Source organism: Lygodium microphyllum, chromosome 21 (assembly GCF_053477565.2).
Source record: "Lygodium microphyllum isolate KBCC chromosome 21, Lygodium_microphyllum_v1.1.10, whole genome shotgun sequence".
Classification (NCBI taxonomy): domain Eukaryota; kingdom Viridiplantae; phylum Streptophyta; class Polypodiopsida; order Schizaeales; family Lygodiaceae; genus Lygodium; species Lygodium microphyllum.
In genome coordinates, this window is record NC_141155.1 from 137,117,744 (window position 1) to 137,136,646 (window position 18,903).

Genomic DNA, 18,903 nt, shown 5'->3' on the forward strand with positions numbered 1-18,903 from the left:
TGTATCTATCAACAACGAGTGAGACAGAGGGTGGGGCGAGAGACCAGTCTTTTCCCTTCAAATCGAATGAGAGGTGAGAAGTGTGAATGAAGTGTTGCACGCACGGGATGGGCCTCTCAATGCACAAAGCACAATTTGTTTCTGTGCACTGCACCATAAGGCTCCCTGGCCTTCATTCTCGCACCGTATGCCGGCACAGGGCGGGATGCACTAATGCACCATCAACTGCGCACAAGGCGTACACCCTTTGCACAAGTGATTGAGAGGATTACATCAATGGGTTTCAGGAAAAGGCTGCCCTTCTGTATTTATCAACAGAGCGTGAGACAGAGGGTGGGCTGAGTGTGACAGGAGTTTCTTCAATCAATTACCGAGAGGTGAGATTGAGGGACGTTACGACACTTGGAGTCAGGTATGTTCCCATTTCCCTGTGCACCCACGGGATGGGTTTTTACCATCATCACAAGACACATCACCCTGTTCTGTACACTGCACTGTAAGGCCCCCTTGCCTTCCTCCTTGCACTTATGCCAGACGGGTTAGACGCACTAATGCACCATCAACTGTGCACCCTGGCATACTCCTCTCTGCACCATTCCCCCTTGACGATTCCTCAACCGGGTATGAGATATGGGTTTTTAATCATTCTTCCGCGAGTGATAATTAGTCATGGGGCGAGTGACTGTTCTTTCATTCCAATTGAGTGACTGTAAGTTGAGTGCAATATCCCTCATCATCGATGAATTTCCTGCGATTCCTTCCATCAGCTACCTCCCTGGGTGCTGCGGCGTGGTCCCTGCCATGACGAACGTGTGCCAAGAAGATGCCTTGGTCCCTCCAGCGCCGACAACAACACTGGACGTGCCGTCGACACTCAACCTTGATTCTTGACGAAACGGGCCAAGTTTATCTAACCCTACACTTTGGTTTCTTGGTGCCGGTCATGTTTTAAGTGTGGGGAAGTTAGTGGATGGTCTGTGGCGTGGTTCGGTTAACCCTATCCGTTAAGGTCTTAAGTGTGGGGACGCGTCCCTGCGCGTCTACATTGCATACCCTTTTGCATATGCCTTATTCTGCTCATGCATGTATGCCATGACTTGCTTTTACCCTAATGGGATCCCTTCCCACCCACCCGGTTATGTTTCACCCACCCTTGGGGCTATTTCCTTGCGATTCTCCTTCATTCCCTGATTTTGAGGTCCTGCCATGTGAATGCATCCTACGTTCACTGAAGTCCAAATCCAACTTTATAGCCCTGTTCCTCTCTTTGAACTGATCATTTTTCCTTTTTACCTACCCCTGTTCCGGTGCACGGTTTTTGAGTTATTAATTTTTGAAACATTTTGTACAATTTAGTCGATTTTCCATGTGAACGCACTTTTCTTGCTTCCGAATCATGCTCTGACGTCATAGCCCTGACCAACACTTTTTCCCTGACATTTTTCCTTTTTATTCCGCATCATTCCGATACACGGTTTGTCCGTTATTAATTTTCCGGTTTTTTAAGACTTTTCGTGTGTATTTTTGACATCTTTCCATGTGAACCTGCCCTATTTGCATCGGAATTCCAATTTGATTTGACAGCCGTGTCCCTTGTGCCTTCCCCTACCTTTTTCTTTTTTCCTCCACCCTTTTTCAACTTCTGGATTTTTACTTATTAATTTTTTAATGACTTTTCGGGAGTATTTTTGGAGTTTTTCGCATGTGAACCCCTCCTACTTCCGCCGGAACTGCGGTTTAACGTAATAACCCTGTGCCACTCCTTTCTGCGGACATTTTTCCTTCTTACTGCACGTCATTCCGGTGAACGGTTTGTCAGATATTAATTTTTGATCCCACTTTCAGGTTTGTTTTTTGGGTTTTTCCCATGTGAACGTGTCTTACCTCAGTCGGAATTATGTTTTGACGTGATAGAATTGTCGGGCACATCTTTTTGCACAGTTTTCCTTTTTCCTGCACTTCATTCCGATGCACGGATCTTTCGGTATTAATTTTTAAATTGCGTTTTTGGTTTGTTTTTTGTGTTTTTGCACGTAAACGCCCTTTACCCCTCCCGGAACCCCCGTCCCGTATTTTTCTTGTTTCCCCCCTGTCGTCCTGCCCACTTTTCGTTTTTACGATATTTCGTTTTGACGTCCGGATTGGGAGTTATTAATTTTTCTTTATTTTTCCGTTTTTTCTCGCGCTCGTTTTGCGCGTGAACGCGCCCTTTTTCGATTTTACGAATCTCCACGCGCCTCGGTCGTGTCCCCGAAACCCGTACCGTCTTCCCGGTGCCATTTCAATCCCGTCACGGCAAATTTTTTTACCCCGTCCCGCGCATGTGCGCGGGACAGGGGTACCTACCCTTGTCCCCACCCTGCCCAAACCTGTCCCTACCCTTCCCTACCCTTCCCCCCACCTGCCCACCCCATGGGCCACCCCATGGGCCCCCCCCCACCCCTTCCCCCCCAACTGCCCATCCCTTCCCCCCAACCGCCCTTCCCCCACTCGTTCTCTCTCCCTTTCTTTCCCTTCTTCTCCCTCCACTCCTTCTCCTCCCCCCACTCCCCCGTCCTGCCTCCCCCCACAGCCCTTCTTCTCCCTCCCATTCCTTCTCCTCCCCCCACTCCTTCTTCCTCCTTCCTCTCCCTTCTCTCCTGCCGACTTCCTCCCCTCCTCCTCCCTCCTCTTCGCCTCCCTCCGCTGCCTTCTTCTTCACCCCCCAGCCCCCCCAGCGCCCCGCCCGCCGGATTCTTCCCTACCCCCGCCCGCCAGCACCTTTCCCTCCCGCCATTTCCTCGCGCCCCCCCTGGCGACGTGCTCCTCCGCCGCCCCCCAACGCGTCCTCCCTCGCCTCCTCCTCCCTTCTCCACACCTCCGCCGCCCCCCAGCGCGTCCTCCCTCGCCTCCTCCCTTCTCCACACCTCCGCCGCCCCCCAGCGCGTCCTCCCTCGCCTCCTCCTCCCTTCTCCACACCCTCGCCGCCCGCCCTTCTTCCTTGCCCTCTTCCTCCACCTCTCATTCTTCTTCCCTGTCCCGCCGCTGAACGCGCCTCGCTGTTGACGTTGCCCCTGTCGCGCCGCCGCCGGATCGCCAGCCGCCGCCGTCGCAGTCGCCGCCACCGCCGACATCGCTGCCGCCACTCGGCCCTCCTTGCCACCTCTCCCACTGGCCGTGCCGCCACCCCCCTCTTCCTCCTCCTCCTAACTAACCCTCAGGTTAGTTCAACTAACTTGAATTAAGATCATTAACCTAATTAGTAGTTAGTCTAATCCTAACTTAGTTACTAACCCTATCCCTTAGTTAATTAACCCCACCACCTACCTCACTAACCCTAGTTAGGTTAAAACTAAACCTAACCTACCTCACTAACCCTAGTTAGGTTAAAACTAAACCTAACCTACCTCACTAACCCTAGTTAGGTTAAAACTAAACCTAACCTACCTCACTAACCCTAGTTAGGTTATAAACTAACCCTAACCCCACCCCCTAACCCTAACTTACCCATAGTTAGGTTAGTGTTACCCTAACTATAGTCTACCTAGACTAACCTAATCCTAATCTAACTTAATTAACTAACCCCAACTTAGTTAATTTAACTTAGTTAACTAACCTAACCTTAGTTCGGTTGACTGACCTACCCTGACTAACCTAATCAACATTGACTAACTTAACTAGACTTAGGTAGACTTACCTGACTTATCCCACTAACCTGACTTAATTGACTTACGTGACTTATGTGATTAATGTGATTTAGGTGACTTAATTAATCACTACATTACTTTTTCCATTACAAAATTTCAGAAAAATTTCTAAAAATTCCTTTTGCCAGTTGTCAATTTTTGGAACTTTGTCTGCTGGAAATTGCCTACCCTATAATTTCTGAAAATTCCACATTTCCTAAATTTCCCCCTAAATTGCAAAACAATGTAGCAAATTCATTTAAAAATTTGTAAAAAATCCTCAAAATTTTTAAAAACATTCTAAAAAATTCCCCTCACCTCCCTTGCTCATTTTCCATTTATTCAACCATAAATAATCACAACTAAGAATAAAATAAAATAAATAAAAATACCAAACCAACACAAACCAAATCAACACATCTGCTAAGGTGTTGTTATTGTTGTTTCCTCAGTGCTCTTTACTTTTCCTTTACTGGAACTCTTCCGTGCGCATTCCTGCATTACATACACACCCCTTCCAGGTATTTATTTTATGTGCTTTATTTATTTATTTTCCCCCTTAATCACAAATTAATTGTTAAAATGAATTCTTTAATTCACCCACAGTTTCCACGCGCATTCGCGCTAAAACACACATTTTTTTTAAATTAAAATGAACCAGCCGTTCACTTAGCACGCGCTACGTGCGCTAAAGAGGCACTTTAAAATTTTAAATTAAAATGAACCAGCCGTCACATGAGCACGCGCTGGCAAAAAAGCGCTCCACATCACCTTAATTTATAATCAATAAATTGCATTTAGAGACCCAGTCGGGAATCGAAGTCCGGGAATCGAATAACTGCACCGTTTAACCTAATAATTGGTAATTAAATTTATAATAAGGAACCGCCGTTTTCTTGTTAAGGTTTATCACCTAATAAAAATTCACCCATTTTTAAAAATTTATTAAAATCAACCCTTCATTAAATTAATTCCCCCCTCACTGCACTTAATTCCCCTTTTTAATGAAGCGTTTCGTGGGATGGGTATACGCAGTTCTTAGTGTTATTTTCCATGGTCCAGTCTTGGGTTTATCATAGATGTCGTATTGATATGTGTTGGATATGGTAAGGTTTTGGTTTCCTGTTTTAGTTACGGTTACGAGTACGGTATGCAATTTTTTTTCTTTTATTGCCTGATACGGGGTTCAGGGTGTTTGTCTGATGCATCGCATGAAGCTTTCGGTCGCATTTGTCTCAAGGTCATGTCAAATTTTTTCTAGGATGTGGTTTGCTTGGGGTTAGTAGGTCGTGTCACGTTTTGATTGGTAATTCTCTTATCCTTGGTTTTTTGTTTGTTGCTTTGCAGGCATTCTCTTTGATTGTCTGTGTTTGTGGTGTGTGTGTAACCATCTGAATGGCGCCTTCTCATGCTCCTCCCCCTATCCAGTACGTCCCATTAGTTAGTAGGGATTACTTGTCCCTACTTACTTTTGAGCCCCTCACGAAGGCAGGACTTGCTGCTTTTGTGGCCACTCCTTTTCCATTACTTCCAGAGGATCCGTCCTTATGTGATGAGTTCCTGGCCTCTTACAGCAAGAAGACAGGAGTAGTCCAAGGCATGTCTATGACATTGACGTCTCGAGGCTTAGGGAAGGCTCTGTCTTTACCCTTCAAAGGAGAACCTTTTGTGACCACTCGTCAGCTCTTCTCTAATGAAGAGATTCTCAAGCTGTTGCAAAAGCAGACAAGGGAAGTCCTTGATGTTAAGAAGGTGATAAACTCTTCAGGAGTTTCTTTTTCTATGATTACTGATCCCGTATGGAAGACAATGTGTCAGTTCCTTCAGGACAGGTTTATGCCTGCCAAAACGCCATCCCACTATTTGTCCAAAGAGCTTTTCACAGCTTCCAGGATGGTGCTAAAAGGAGTTGCCATTGATTGGAGCACATACATCCTTACTAAAATGGATCAGCATTTTGTTAAAGTCACCAGGGGTAATGTTACCAACGTTACATACGGATCATATTTGTCTGCCTTCTTGACCTATTCAGGTTTACAGAAGACTGTACCTCCACCTCCTCCATCAGATCCAGTACCTCCTCCTCCACCTTCAGAAGAGTCAGCACCTATTGACATTGAGGATGATGATTCTCCGCCTCCCCTGGTCATACAGCGCAAACGCTTGAAGAGGGTAGCGGACAAAGCCCCTGCTGTACTTCCCTCAGTGTCTATCCCTGCTACTTCTGGCAGTGAACTCCCTGGGTATCTCACTTGCAATAATCTGTTCCGAGCACATCGAGAAGGATCCTTGGAGATATCAGTTCCCTCCCTGAACAGTCTCGTCTCAGGAGATGCCATTCCTTTCCTCTGCAAGGATATTCAAAGTTCCATTGAGTTGTGACAGCCTGTGTTCAACAGCTGTACGCATCTTTCTATGAAGAGCTCATGCAGTCCAAAGACCAGTTGCATAAGGCAACATCTGAGTTAGCTTCTGCTAAGGATACCCTAGCAAATCTATTTAAGCAAATGGAACAGCAAACCCAACTGGTGGCAACCCAAAGTGATGAGATTTCTTCATTGAAGACCCAGTTACTCGAGGCTCAGTCACAGGTTACTAGCCTTTCAGCAGAGAAGGAGAGGATGTCCAGCGAAGCGAAAGAATTCCAAGTTCTCTTAGATGACAAGCTTTCAGCTTTACAGACTGCTAATGACATAGTGGCCAACCAAGCCTCCCAAATCCAGCAGTTGCAAGATCAGCTTGCAAAGTCCCGCTCTGTTCCTCCAAGCCCTCCTGTTCCATTAATTCCTTCTCTTTCACAGCAGGATTTGGCTGCCCTACAGAGACAGGCTACTTTGTGCCCTCTATTCCAAGACAAAGTGGAAAGATTGCAGTCCCGAATGGACTTGTTATGGTCTACCTTTGAGCAGTTTCAGGACTGTGTCTTACCAGACCATTCTTTCTTTGTCCACTACCACTTGCAGAAGTTGGTCTTCTATATGAAGCTTTCCACGATGGATTTACCTTTTCCAGAGGATGGCTGGAGTGGGGCTTGGTCTGCTGAGTTGTTGACAGAGGTAGTTAGAATGGTCTTTGAAGATTCTGTCACGCCAGACACCATGTTGCTGTCATACATGTATCTCCGAGGAGATTTGTTAATTCCAGATGAAGTAGATATGGCATGGTATGTGGGGGATGTGGTCTTACAGGCTGTTCTATATGTCAATCATTTGGAGTTGCGCATAGCTGATATGTTCCAGAGTTATTCCTCCAAAGTGGCTGATTGTCAGGATAATTCGTGGCATCCCATGATTGATTCGGTGGTCCTAAATCAAAGACAAAACACAGCTCCTACCTTTGTCCAGAGTACTAACCAACTGAGGCTGGATCTCTTAACCTATCTTTCCAAACATAATCCGTTTGATGCTACTTTCTTTGATGCCTATCATAGACGATCTCTCTTAGGACCTTCTGTTCCTACCCTCCTTTATTACCAACAATTGGCTCACCGCTATGCTATATATATTTCCCTTTGTCAAACAAATTCCACAGTAATTTTACCCCTTCTTTTCCAACCTTCCAATTTCCCTCAAATTCCTATTTTCACTTACTGTTCCTTTATTGAGGATAGGGTATTTTCCCCTTCTCCACCCTGTCCTTCACCCCTTATAAATGTACCCTCTACATTTCCTATTTATCAGTTAACACCGTTCCTTAGTGATTCCTTACAAATTTCTGCCACTCCTTCTTTAACCTTTTCTTCCTTTTATGATTTTTCCTATCCTTCCCTACATCCACTTTCCCTTATTCCATTACCCTCTCCTAACACTTCCATATCTCAACCACCTCAGTTGGTTAGTGACTGTGACGGTTTTGATACTCAGATTTCCAGATGAAGGGGATGGAGTTCGGATGATTGCCTTACAGGACCGCAGATTAATTGGCCAGTAATTCCAGGGGAATGGACAGCTTCAAGTCAAGCTTATCAAAACTATGTTCATTTTGCCCAACAATATTCACAGTCTGCAGATCCCTCAGTGAGATTAACTGCTCACTTTGCTTGGTACCTGGCGTATATGCATAGGCACTCTCATACTGATTCAAAGCCTATTCCAAAGTTGTGCATGAATGTCAATGTTAGCATTGATTCCCAACAGCTGGAGATACTGTATTTTCATGCCCTCTGTTTGCCTAGCAGATACTTGGTCCTGTTAGAAAGGATGTGCTGTCTCCAATTTTTCCAAAATCCTCCTAAAAACTTTGTAGATGAATCCTTATCTATGGATCGATTCCGACAACATCAATCTTTTAAGAGGGATCATCTTCATTGATACCTTTCCCATGTATACTGAAAGCTTTTTATGAACACCTCTCTTTTTGAAGAAGTCATTCAGATGGTTGTGTTGTGTATTAGTGTTTGTGTTGTGAGTTCATTTATGTCAAACGAACGTGGTGGTTTCCTATTGGATTTTGTGTACGAGCTATATTTTGGAGATTTGTAAAGATGGGGTCGTGGTTGGAGAGTTGAAGCTGATGCTGATGAAGAAGAAGCAAACTCTTATATCCTTTACAAATTTGTGGTGATTTTTAGTTTGATAAGAGGTGTTAATTTTTTAAAAAAAATTCATTTCTTTGTATTTTTATATCAGAAACAGGTTATAAGATGGGGTCGTGGTGGATGGATTCTTTGTGAAAAGATATTGAAGATCAAAGTTGAGCTTTTCTATGCACTTGTATTCCCTTTTTCCTGGGTCGCGAGGACGCTTCCTTATTAAGTGTGGGGATATGTTGAGTGTTGAAATGACTTGTTTTTTGGCTGATTTTTGTTGTTTTTGAGAGCTGAATGGTTGATTTTATGGGATGATTGGTTGATTTGGAAGTGGTTTGAGAGTGTTTTGGATTATATTGATTGTGTTTTGGAAGTTCATGATGTTTGTTGATGGTTCTGTGATATTCTGATAGGTTCTGAATGGTTCTGTATACCTTCTGTTTTGTTCTGTTTTGGTCTGTTTTGTTCTGATTGTCTTCTGTAAGGAGGGATGGAGTATTGATTAATAAAGAATGAGATATTGTGAAAGTTTATTGAATGTTTTGTGAGAGTTTGGAATGGGTTGAGAATGAGTTATGTAGTTTTGATAACCTTCTGTAACCTTCTGTAGGTCTTCTGTAGAGCTTCTGCTTCTGTTCTGTCTCTGTTCTGTTCTGTACTGTTTCTGTTCTGGTACAGTTCTGTAGACTGTTCTGTATGCTTCTGTAAGTGTTCTGTGGAATGTATGTGTGACTTTGGGGAAAGTTTTCTAGCTTTGGAAAGAGGTGAATACAAGTGCAAAAGAGCTGAAAGAAGTGGAAGAAGTAGCTGTTGAAGACTCAAGAGAAGACTAGAGTGAAGTGACAGTAGTGAGTTGTGAAGAGACACTGTAGTGGCTCTGGTGACCCTTCATATCAGACATACCTCTTGGGAGGGGTATCCACGACCTAAGAGTGATTATTGAGAGTAATTTTTGAGAGATTGTAGTGAGGATATGATGTATTATTGATGGAGTGTGTGAGAGAGAGTCAGAGATAGCCAATTCTACTGAAACAGAGTGATTGTATATGAGAGATTGAGAGAGAAGACTATGAAGATATTGAAGATGAATACTATGTGATGTATTTTCATTCAAAGATGGTGTACTTCTTTGCTTTATTTGTTCTATTGATAGATTTTGTGAAGATGTTGAAGAATATGGTTGATTCTATTAAAAACCGTGGGAGATTTACATGATGCTGCATGAAGATTTGTTGTGCCTGGTGTTCTTTTCTTCATTGTGATCATATGAAACATGATAAACAAGCTTGTTGATGTTACAAGATAGATTTTCTTGCAAGAGAATTCCCTTTTCCTTGGTGTTCCTCTCGGGGCTCCAATCTTTCCTCAGAAGCTTGTGCCAGGAAGTTGCCTTTGTCGCAAAATGGGCTATAAACCTTCTGTAGTAACCCACATGGCCTAGGAATCCCCTCAATTGTTTGAGGTTGGTGGGTGCTATCAGAGTTTCGATCTTTTCAATCTTTGTGGGGTCTGTTGATATCCCTTGTGCAGAGACAATGTGGCCCAACAGAACTCCAGAAGAGACCCCAAAGATGCATTTGTCGGGGTTGAGGGAAATCCCATACTCCCAGCATCGGTCAAAGCATTGTTCCAGGTGTTCCCAGTGTTCATGGATAGAACTATAGACACAGAAGTCATCCAAATATACCTCAATAAAGTCGTGCAAATGATTTTGGAAGGCGGCCATCATGACTCGTTGGAAAGTAGCAGGGGCATTGCAGAGCCCAAACGGCATCACTCGATAAGCGTAGGTCCCCCATTCTGTGGTGAAGGTTGTCTTGGATTGGTCTTCTTCCGCGATTTGGACTTGGTTATATCCGCTGAATCCATCTAGAAGAGAATAAAGCTCATGTCCTACCACTGTGTCCAACAGTTGGTCTGTGAAAGGGATAGGAAAGTGATCCTTCTTCGTCTTGGAATTAAGCTTTCGAAAATCCACACATATTCGCAATTTGCCATTCTTCTTGGGTACAACCACGATGGGTGAAACCCATTCACTATTTGCCACTGGATAGATGAACTCGGCTTCCAGAAGCTTCAGCAGCTCCGCTTTCACCAATGTGGAATAATTCGGATTCATTCGCCTCTGTCGTTGCCGTACTGGCTTGGCATCAGGCTCCAAGTCAATATGATGTTGACATATTGTGGGATCAATCCCCTTTAGGTCTTTGTAAGACCATGCAAACACGTCCAAATTTTCTTTCAACAAGTTGTACAAGGTTGACAACTCCTCTTCTGGGAGACTTCTACCCACCTTCAAGTGGCGTTCAGTGCCTTCTGCATCCACAAAGGTTAACTGCCTTTCACCTTCTACTTCACGGATGAAGGTCTCGCGGACCGCTTCTGGATACAGATCTGACTCCTTCAAGGGGGTGGTGTCCTCTTCTGATGTCCCACTAGAACCAACTTCTTCTTTTGGTGGAGACTTAGGTTGCTCCTTAAGACGTTGGAATGGGATTAGAGCTGTTTCGGGTTTGGTTTCAAGATTAATTACATCTTGGCTTGAAGACTCATCTTCTGAAGATGACACATCCAGGAACGTCACATAACAGGGACCCTCTAATGCCTGTTGGGTTTGTCGGACTGGTGCTTGTTGGCACGGTGCATCATCATCATCTTTCTTTGGCAAAAATGGGTTAGGACGGCATGAGCCACTACTAAAAGACGGCTTGTTCTTCTTAATCCATTTCTTATAAAGGTTTTGCATATGAGAAGATCCATTTACCAGACCAAATGGTACCATCACCATTCTGTCCCATAGCATGAGCTCATCGGCTTCTGATGCTTCTGGAACTTCTTCCTCAAATGTATCCTCTTCAGGTGGGATAGACTCTTCCGTTTCACTTTCATAATCTTCTTCGTCCATATCATATCCATCCTCTTCTGTCTCTGTCTCTGCTTCTGCTTCTGCTTCTGCTTCTGTCTCTGTCTTTGCTTCTGTCTCTGTAGGAGCTCTGTAACAGAAGAATAGATTCTCTGTTTCCTTTTTTGCCTCTGTCTCTGCTTCTGCTTCTGCTGTGGCCATGTAACAGGGAGAGCAGTACATCCATGCTTCTATCTCACTGTCAGAAGTGATTTCAGAAGTCATGCCTGGTTCAGGCAGGAAGTATTTACCCATTGATAATGGCTTTGCATCTTTTGGAAGTCGGCTTACAGTATCCACTGTTAAGGAATGTGCCACTGTTTTCTTGGGAAGGATCTGTTTGGCAGCATCTTCGTCTGCTGATGTTTCATCTGTAGCCTCATTAGGGGAGTCAGAAGATAATTCCAAGGAGGTGGATCCATGTCCTTTTTGAGAACCATACAGTTTCAGCACCACTTTGTTGGGTCCTCTACCCAAGGTCAAAGTTCCTTTGAACCAATCCGTCCTTGCTCGGGCTTCAAAAAGCCATGGTCTGCCCAGTAACAGAGGATAGGATGTACCATAAGAGTTTGGCTTCACCACCAGATAGGTTAGCCAATAATCTTTTCCAACCACTGTAGTCTTTACATATGGGAGAATGCCCAAAGGCTTGATTCTACTCTGATCCGCCAGTCTGATGAGCCATTGGGTGGGTTGCACACCTTGTAGGCCTAAATGCTTCATTGTAACATCCGTCATAATGTTTACTGATGAACCACCATCAATCAGTGCATTTGAAATAAAGCAACCTTCTATCCATACGCCAGTCTCTGGAGTACCCGGATCTAGGAAACCATTAGCCACATCCACTTCTTTTACAGGCTCTGGAGCCTTGTTGGGCTTTGTTGCTATTGAGGGAGCAATCCTTAAACCACGTCTTCTTGTCAGTATACTTTTGAACCTTTTCCGGCAACTGGGAGACAACATCAATAATTGTCGAAATGTGAGGTTTGGTTTAAAGGTATCTAGATCTCTAACTAGATCGTATTCCTTAATAGGATCCACTGGCTTCTCTAACCGAGTAGGGAATGGGGCAACACCCATTTTCATTTTCCCTCTTTCTTCCAAAAGGGGAATCATGGGAACTTCTTCTGCCACCTGTGGCACTTCCTCCTCTTCTGTCTCCTGGACCTCTGGTCCTGTCTCTGTAACTGTCTCTGTAACTCTCTGTGGCACTGTAGTGCTCTGTACGGCACTGTTAGGCTCTGTTCTGTTCTGTTCTTCTGGTGGAAGACTGAACTTCACTATTCTGGCAGGAGGGTTATTTTCTTTCTGGATAGGTGGTTCCTTCTGCTTTGCACGCGTGATGGCAGCAACTTCCAATTCAACCAAATTGGAGGTAGGCTCTTGGGCCTTGGCTGGACTATTAGTAGCACTGTTTTTCACTAGGGCTGGGCTTGGACAGTCTTTTGCAGTGTGGCCTTCTCCTTTACATCGACTGCATAAGGGCTTATAATCCACTGACCTTCAAGGATTTGGACAATTTGGTGAAATGTGTCCCTTTTCTCCGCATCTGTAACACTCCACTTCTGATCTCTGACCACCGCCAGACTGTCTTCCTCTGTAACTTTGAGAGGGAAATCTTCTGGGTCCGAAATTAGGACCAAAATCTCTAGGCTTGGGTCCAATATCCTGTGTTGTCATTTTGGATTCCAGCAGGTTGAATCTTGCGTCTTCTTCTTTCCTTCTCCTATCATGCATCTCCTTTAGAGAGCAAATGTCCTCTGTATGGTTCTTCCGCAAACAGTAGGAATAGAAGGCTCCAGGGATGGTTGGTTTTCGTGTACATTCAGTGGCTAAATGGCCTGCTTGATGATACTTACCACACCAAGTGTTTGACCACATCACATCTCTTCCTGCTCCTGCAACATTGGATATGCTAGCGGTATTCACTTTCAACGTGTGTAGTTGTTCTGTAATCACATCCATCAACTCCTTTTTGATGTTTGCAACTGAGTTGGATAAATAATCCTTCAAGCTTTCTCCTCCGGACATACTGGCAGGAGGGTTTTGAGGAGTCTCTATAATCACTGCATAAACGGGTTGGGTTGGTACAGAGGGGTCTCTGTTCTGGTTCTGATTCTGAGCTCCTGTTTGAACTGTTGGCTGTTGGCTCCAGTTGGTAGGATTCCACTGTTGCTGCTGATTTGGCATTGAGGAAATTGGTTGGGACCATTGTTGTTGTGGTTGAACCATCATTTGAGGCATGGATTGTGGCCACTGTGGATTTGGTGCACTGTACTGTGATACTGGGGGCATCTGTTGGTAAGGGTAGGGAACAGTCCCTGGAACTGCATTTGGTGGGTACATCATTCCTGGCATCAGAGGAGGTAGGACTCCTCTTCCTGTATTCATTGCTAATCGAGCTTCCACTTCATCGTACAGTCTTGCACCTTCTGTTGCAGCTTGCAGTGTAGCTGGTCTTTGCAGCTCCACAAACTTACAGACTTCTGGTTGTAATCCTCTGAGAAACACCCCCTTTTGAATGCCATCATCTAGATTATGGTTAGTCCATCTCTTCAGGATGGATTCCATTCGTGAGACATAAGCTTCCACTCTTTCTCCAGAGGACTGACTTAGGTTCATGAATTCCTCTCGCATCCGCTCTTCAAAACCTTCACGCCTGAATTTAGTGAGGAAGGCCAACTTCAGGTCGTCCCATGTGCCAAAAGTTCCTGCTTCTTGTCTCTCATACCACTGAAACGCCGCGCCCTTGAAAGTGGCGGGGAATATTGCTAACCAATGCTCAGGGGTTCTAGCATTGTTAGCCACACATGCTACCATAAATTCTGCTACATGAAGATCGGGGTCTTCATTGTACTCTCCCTTAAAAACTGGCAATGGGACTACATTCGCTGACCTGTCATCAATATTTCCAGGACGGATCTGGCTTAGAAGTGGACCTCCAGCAGGAGGAGGAAGGGCTTGATGTGCCATTGGGACTTCTGTAAAGAGTTCTCCAAGGGCATCAAAGGCGGCTTCTGCTGCGAGCTTGCTCTCGGCTCTGATTCTTGCTTTCTCTCTTCTCACGTACCTCTGGACTCGTTCTAACGCTTGCCTCTTTATTGCGTCATTCATCAAGGGTGTGGCTCCACTATATTGTTAGTGCTCCACAGAGGGTTAACAGAAGGCTTCAGTCTCTGGAGAACTCTCTTGCCAACATTTCTTCTACTTCTTTCTTTTCAACGTCCCTGAATTCTGCTTTCATGCCACTGCACAGAGGAAGGTATTCGGTTCTGAAGGTGTCAAAATGCATACGTCTGAGCATTGTGGTGGTGCCATCATCATAGTAATGCCAGCTTCTGATGGTTTCAACAGTGTATGTTGTGAAAAACACTCTGTCTACCAACTTCCAGTGGGTTGCTAATTGAACAAACAGAAGATTATCAGTGCACCAAGCATCCCATGTATCTTGCTGTTGAGCGTCCACAAACAAATTCCAACTCTTTTCCTTCTTGTCCATGTGAACCTCTACAGACCAAGACTCCTGAAGCTTCTTCACAATCTCCCACTTGATGCTGTCTGGAAACTTCTCAATGAATGCCAAATCTTCCATGGATGGTCATTCTCTCTGTTTCTGCTCTTCAGTTTATTCCCAAACAGTTTGCCACCAAGGTGCAAGTTTCTGCTGCTTCAACAGGAAGAGGAAACTGTCCACCACATAGAGCATGCATCATGATGGTGATGTGTTTCCGCCATTGTGGGATGAACTTCTTGTGGAAAGTGGCTTTGATTATGAGAAATTCCAACTCTTCAGTGGAAGAAGGAACTTTACAAACATCCATTGAATTCTTCTCTTCTTGGCAATGCCATTTCCTTCATTTTCAGCCTCTTCTGGTGCTTGTTGATGGCAAGTTTCCCCGGCTGCGCACCAAAAACATGGAGCCCCAAGAGGAACACCAAGGAAAAGGGAATTCTCTTGCAAGAAAATCTATCTTGTAACATCAACAAGCTTATTTATCATGTTTCATATGATCACAATGAAGAAAAGAACACCAGGCACAACAAATCTTCATGCAGCATCATGTAGATCTCCCACGGATTTGATAGAATCAACCATATTCTTCAACATCTTCACAAAATCCATCAATAGAACAAAGAAAGCAAAGAAGTACACCATCTTTGAATGGAAATACATCACATAGTATTCATCTTCAATATCTTCATAGTCTTTTCTCTCAATCTTTCATATACAATCACTCTGTTTCAGTAGAATTGGCTATCTCTGACTCTCTCTCTCTCTCTCTTCATCAATAATACATCATATCCTCACTACAATCTCTCAAAATCACTCTCAATAATCTCTCTTAGGTCGTGGATACCCCTCCCAAGAGGTATGTCTGATATGAAGAGTCACCAGAGCCACTACAGTGTCCTTTCATAGCTCACTACTATCACTTCACTCTAGTCTTCACTTGAGTCTTTAGCAGCTACTTCTTCCACTTCTTTCAACTCTTTTGCACTTGTATTCACCTCTTTTCAAGGCTAGAAAACTTTTCCAAAGTCACACATACATTCCACAGAACACTTACAGAAGCATACAGAACAGTCTACAGAATAGTACCAGAACAGCTACAGTACAGAACAGAACAGAACAGAGACATAAGCTCTACAGAAGACCTACAGAAGGTTACAGAAAGTCATCAAAACCTCATAACTCATTCTCAAATCATTCCAAACTTTCACAAACCATTCAATAAACTTTCACAAGATCTCAATCTTCATCAATCAATACTCTATTCCTCCTTACAGAAGACAATCAGAACAAAACAGACCAAAACAGAATAAAACAGAAGGTATACAGAACCATTCAGAACCTATCAGAACATCACAGAACCACCAACAAACATCATGAACTTCCAAAACACCATCATTACCATCCAAAACACTCTCAAACCACTTCCAAACCAATCAATCATCTCATAAAATCAACCATTCAGCTCTCAAAAACAACAAAAATCAGCCAAAAAACAAGTCATTTCAACACTCAACATATGTTCTAATTTTGATTTAGAACTCTTGTTGAGACCTGGGGTTGTTGATTCCAGTTGGTAGAGTTCCACTGTTGTTGAGTCGCCATTGGAGGAATTGTTTGAGGCCAATGTTGTTGTGGTTGAACCATCATTTGAGGCACTGTCATTTGCAGCCATTGTGGATTAGGTGCATTGTACTATGACACTGTTTACATCTGGGGGTAGGGAACTGTCCCTAGAAATGCATTTGGTGGGTATACCATTCCTAGCATGGAAGGAGATAAGACTCCTCTTCCTAAGGTCATTGACATCCTTGCTTCAACTTCATCATACAATCTTGCACTTTTCACTGTAGCTTGTAGATTGACTGGTCTTCTCAATGTCACGAACTTGCAAACTTCTGGTTGTAGGTCTCTGAGGAATACTCCTTTTCTCGATGCCTTCATCTAAATGATGATTGGTCTATCTCTTCAGTATAGATTCCATTCGCGAGACATAAGATTTTACTCTTTCTCTAGAGGACTGACTTAGGTTCATGAAATCCTCTTGCATCTGCTCTTCAAAAGCTTCACGCCTAAATTTGGTGAGGAAGGACAACTTCAAGTCATCCCATGTGCCAAAAAGTTCCTATTGCTTGTCTCTTATACCACTGAAATGCCACGCCTTTGAAAGTGGCGGGGAATATTTCTAACCAATGCTCAAGGGTTCTGGCATTGATAGCCACACATGCTATCATAAACTCTGCTACATGAAGATCAGGGTCTTCATTGTACTCTCCTTTAAAAATTGGCAATGGGACTACATTTGTTGCCCTACCATCAATATTTGCAGGACGAATTTAACTAGGAATGGGACATTGAGTCACCATGGGGACTTCTATAAAAAGTGCTTTTAAGGCGTCAAAGGAGGCTTTTGCTATGCAAGCTCATTCTCAGCCTTGATTCTTGCCTTCTCTCTTTTCACATATCTCTAGATCGTTCTAATGCTTGCCTTTTGATTGCATCATTCATCGGGGGGTTGGCTACAACTAATTGGTCTGTGCTCAATAGAATAGGATCAAAGGGGCTTCAGTCTCTGACTGGCCAACATCTCTTCTATTTCCTTCTTTTCTATGTCTCTAAATTCAACCTTCAAACCACTACAGAGAGGGAGGTATTCCATTCTGAAGGTATCAAAACTCATTCTTCTGAGGATCATTATTGTTCCATCATCATAATAATGCGAGATTTTAATGGTTTCAATAGTGTATGTTGTCAATAATACTCTATCCACCAACTTCCGGTGGGTTGCTAATTGAACAAACAGGAGATTGTTAGTACACCATGCATCCCACGTGTCCTGCTATTGGGCATCTATGAACAAATTCCAAATCTTTTCTTTCTTGTTTTTGCGAACCTCCACTGACCACGATTCCTGAAGCTTCTTCACGATCTCCCACTTGATAATGTCTAGAAACTTCTCAATGAATGCCAAATCTTCCATGGATGGTCATTCTCTTTGTTTTTGCACTTCAGTTTGTTCCCAAACAATTTGCTACCAAGATGCAAGTTTCTGTTGCTTCAATAGGAAAAGAAAATAGTCCACCACATAGAGCCTACATCATGATGGTACTATGTTTCCGCCATTGTGGGATGAACTTCTTGTGGAAAGTGGCTTTGGTAGTAATGAGAGTCTCCAACTCTTCAGTGGAAGAATGAACTTTGCAAACATCCATTGAATTCTTCTCAACATGGAGCCCCAAGAGAGACACCAAGGAAAAGAGGTTTCTACTGCAAGAAAATCTATCTTCTAACATTAACAACCATCTCTTTCATCTTTTATGTGATCACAACAAAGAAAAGAATACCACTAACAAGAAATTGTAATATTTCCATGCAATAAAAGTTGGTTAGTTCAAAAGTTAATTAGTTAATTAATAAGTTAGTAAGGTTACTAAGTAAAGTAAAAAAATTAACTAACGTTAATAACTAACTAACATTAAAAATAAATAAATAAATAAAATCGAGAGTTGTAATCTGACATTTTTCTCGATTTGACAAGGACCGTAGCTACCCTTCACGAAACTTACAATGTGAAGAAGAGTTATGAGCTATATTAATCACTAGTGTTAAGGTGTATAGTAGGAATGGTCTACAAATATTAGATTTTTGGACAAGTCTAGTATATTTTGGATATTATTTATTGTAAATTTCCTAAAGAGATATGAAAATTTCTAGAACTGGACATCATGTTAAAAAGAAGACAAGCGATTTTTTAGCAAGATTTGAAAATTTAATGAAAAAGAAAGGATTGGTGAAATCGCTCACGTCCCAATCATAGTCTACAGACAGAAAACAACACTTCAAATAGAGAGAAGAAGAATGAGCGATTTGAAAGCTTTCTAGCAAGTGTCTTGGAGTTTTACCCCCCCTTTCGGAGCCAATGGAACCAACAAATTTATGATTTGAGAATTCGATAGGCTGATTTTTCCAAGATCCCCTCCACAAAGAGCTCTTCTTCTCACATCCACAACCCTTCTTCTCTAATTCACTATAAATAAGAGGCATGGGGAGCAGTTAGGTGGACACAAGGAGACCCCGAGAGGCTATGAGAGAGAGGTAGAGAGAGAGGCAGAAGGATACCCCTCCAAGAGGCTGCGAGAAATAACTTGAGAGAGAGAGAGAGAGAGAGAGAGAGAGAGAGAGAGAGAGAGAGAGAGAGAGAGAGAGAGAGAGAGAGAGAGAGAGAGAGGGAGGGAGGGAGCTCAAATCCCCTGTCTCGGTCTTCAACTAAGCCATCTTCTCTTATGCTCTCTCA